This window comes from Ambystoma mexicanum, chromosome 11, assembly GCF_040938575.1.
Source record: "Ambystoma mexicanum isolate Mex_15411 chromosome 11, UKY_AmexF1_1, whole genome shotgun sequence".
Classification (NCBI taxonomy): Eukaryota; Metazoa; Chordata; class Amphibia; order Caudata; family Ambystomatidae; genus Ambystoma; species Ambystoma mexicanum.
Window position 1 is genome coordinate 45,485,839 of NC_090934.1, and position 4,033 is coordinate 45,489,871.

Genomic DNA, 4,033 nt, shown 5'->3' on the forward strand with positions numbered 1-4,033 from the left:
AGTTCTTCCTTGTCTACAAATGCTTGGAATTGGGAACAAGCCACTGTTTCCAATACTTTTGTTGGACACATCAAATTTGCCACTGGTCGATAATTCTTCAATTTTTCCGGGTCTAAATTGGATTTTTTTAGGATTGGCTTTATTAATGCTTTTTTTTAAAGCTTTAGGTACTTGGGAGTCTTGTAAAGACTTATTCATGAAAGTCCTAATAAATGGATGCCAAGTAAACTCTTGACATCTCCTATGGCCAGGGGTACTTCCGCGGTTTGCTTCTCGAAGGCATATATCCACTTACTGGCTCCTCCGGATAGCGGGGACAATGATTTTAGTAAATTAACCTTATCCATTTGTGCCCAGGGTTTTTTAATTTGGTCTTCCCGCCCCCAGATGTATCAGTGGAAGTTGTAGGCGTACCTTGCTTCCTCTCCCAATACTCACCTTTGACTCTTTCTTTCCCACCAGGGCCATCCTTCCCATCCTGTTCCTTAATCTCCCTGTCCATTCGTGTTCCATTGCTCTTCCCAATGGTGTCTCCCCAAACTCCACTAAATCACCCCCTGTGGCCATCCCTAATCTCCCAGCTTCTTGCTCATCCTCTTCTATATAACACCATTGCTCTTCTCTCCCTTCGACCACCACTTCTTCCCCCTCTGCACTCCTTCCAAGGTTGTGTGCTCCCAGTTCTGCTACCCTTGTGGGCTCCTCCTGTATCCTGAATAGTATCTCCCCCTTTTTCCACCCCTCCTCATTTGATTTATCTAGGGTGTGTGATCGGGACACTCGCTCTGATCTTGTTGTGCCTGCCTCACTTTGTTCACGTATGCTTTGTGTCCTTGATAGCTCTTCTCTAGCTATTGAGAGTCGAGTATCTAAGTCTTCTGTTAGTTTACATATGTTCACTGATGGCGTACTCGCCTGCCCACTTGTTTGGGGGCAATCATATGGTGGTGGTGCTGTTGGTCGTGCGGTGGGGGCAGGGGTACTGATGGGCACATATGTGGGGTCACTATAACCTTAAGCAGGTGCAGGCTTATTCAAGAGTGGGTACAATTGGGTTACCTCTACCGATCCCTCTTTTCCCTCCTTACCACCTTCTGCTCTTGCTGATGGGGTGGCAGTGAGGGCAAGTTGATCGAGTGTGGTGTCTATTTTCTTCGGTGGGGGTATTTCCTCGAATAATCGCCACAGATCTAGTATTTCTCTCCTGTTATGAAAATGTTTTCCTTTGTATTTTAGGAATATGCAGGTGGCCACAAAATCCAGAACGATTTTATCAAAGGACCCTCCTTGTGGTCAAACCTGGGGGAGACCCTCCCCCTTCAGCTCCATAACCCACTGGTCATGGTACTTAGTTATTCTTTCCGCATGTCCCGGTAAACTTTTACAAATGTGTGTTCAGGGTGTCTCCGCCCCCATTTTTAGACCTGTGTTACTGTATTCTCTTGAGTCAATCTCATCTATCACTATACGTGTGTAGCTGTATATGTGGGGCTCGACTCACTGTCAGTTCCTAACGATCAACTTATACTTTTACTCAAACAAAAACATTTCTTTGTCAAATCATACCAGGTCACACTTACATTGAACACATCACCTGGAAATCACTTAAATCAGTATTAATATATAGAGACAATAGATTGCAAAAAACCATAAACACACAATGTGCACAACATACGACAGACATTCATCATACTTCAGCATACACGCATAGCATTTACCCTCCCTGCCTGGCCCTTCGCCTCTCCCTACGGCGACACCCCCTAACCCTCACACAGCTTCTTTTGTTTATATTTTTTTTAAATGTTGTTGTATTCCCTTATGCGGACCTTGTTTTACCCCAAATAAGAAGAATAAGAGAAATAAAGGCTAGTTCTAACGTATTTACCGTGTCTCTTTACTTAGACACCATCAATTTATTTTTCCATTGTTTTACATATTCCCAGCTCTGGTTGAGATAGCACTACGCGGCGCTGCCTTCTACCCCCTTGCAGAGTTAGGTTCCCGTCCTCTTTTCCCTTTTTCACTTTTATATCCTAATGACCATATGCAAAGAAAAAGAAAGTATTCACACTCAATGGCCCCACCCTGCTCCGGCGAGCAGTACTAAGGGTTTTTTCAAACAGGACCCGTGCCCTAACTGTGTGCGCACGTCTGCGTACCAGTTGCTGCAGGTGGGCGGCTCTTTTGAGCGGGCGCGCCCCGTGCGTCTCCACTGCGACCGGGGCCGTCTCATGCCAAGGGGACAATTATTAAAATATATCACGTCTATGGGGTCACCACTGAATGTAAGCTCCCCCAAAAATGCACACCCCTTAGTGAGAGGCAATGACGGACACACCCCAGGAGGCAATGAGACCAAGACCAAGTGCGGGTGAGATCAAAAGGGTTTTTATCTAAACCAATATAGGGCATGCAAAGGACTCTGCAAACTCCGAGAGCGCTCTGTCTGACAATAGCAAAGGCAGTCCTACCTATTACAGAACTACGTCACGAGTGACACAAGCTATAGGGGGCACATAGTCTTAGGGTTTGGGTGGTGATGGCTAGGTGGTATACATTGTATACAGATGTTTCTCCAGGATTGGCGGACATCCGTGCGGTGCCACGCGGGGTGGATGGGTCAGCTGGACTCATCAGGGTGGAGTGCTGGGCCGGACATGACTTGTAGTGATGATAAGTGGCGATTCTGATACTTTGCCCTAGTGGCCAAACATTCACATTCATTCATCATGCTATACAGTTTCAGTTGTCTTGTAACTCTTGCAATACATTGACCTCAGATCGAGAATGAGACAGGGACATTGATATATAATAAGAAGTGCCCCAATACATCTGTTGTGAGCACACCTTAAGTTTAAACATGTTAATCCCATGAGTCCATGTGTGGGGTCAGGGGCACAGGAGGGGTTACTTGATCGTCCTGTCGGTGAGGGATGGTATTATGATCTGTTGGTACAGGGGTGGGCGCCCCCCTTCGAGGGCCATTTACTTGGGGTGAACGGGGATACCAATGGGCCGTGGGGGGCATGTAACCGGTGCCCGGGAGAAGATGGGATTTAGGACCAGGTAGCTCGTAATTCATAGAGTCAGGCTGTGGCGTCCTCCTGACATGGAGAAGGTGGATGCTTGAAGCGGGTCCAGCAAGATTGGGAGGGGAGGCGAGGCTGTGCTGTTGGAACACCAGCTATCCCTGGCGAGCCTGGGAGGGAAGAGGGGGGAGGCAACCTTGCAGCTCTGAGCCTGTCTCCCTGCACGGGGCAGTGTATCGTACCATTGGCAAGGGGCAGGTGGCAAAACACTTGGGGGCTTCTGGGTCGTGCACATATATTTACATTAGTGAGAATATAAGCTGGGTGACTTTGTCATTTGGCACAATTTCATAACAACAGTTGACTTACGAACATGAGGTAGTGTTAGATTGGTTGGTGAGCAAAAGAGGGCAACACATATTATACCATGATACAGACTGGCTCCAGTCCCTTGGTGGGCCTACATAGATTTCAGTGGTTCATTATTACACTATGTAAAGGGGCTGTCAAAAAGCTATCACATCTCATATGCCACTCTTTTACACAATAGCAGCAAACGTTAGTCAACGCAACAAATATCACAAAAATGGTTACCACACAATACAAGGTGCCTCGGGGGCGGGCGGGGGCGAGGGGCGCCACACAGTTCAACTTAGAGGGCTTGGTACAGGGTCAGGGCATGCAGGATTGGGCTGGTTTCGGTTGCTTCCTAATGAGCTTGGTCACGACTGGGACAATGATGTACTGCGGAAGGTAAAACAATACAGTGTTCATTTTGTTGTTTGTTTGTGTCTGGTTGCTCGTGAGAACGAGCTCTCAGCGGATCTACCATGAGGTGGAGGCCGGGAGGGGGGGGGGAGTGCAGGCCTCTGTGAACGCGGTCAAGCATGGGTCAGACTGTAGCTTTCTATGTGTGCAAGTTGTTCTGCCTTTGTTAGGTTTTAGCACCTTTGACAAAATGGAGTTATCTAGTACAAAATGGTGCCTTTGTTGTGCCATATATG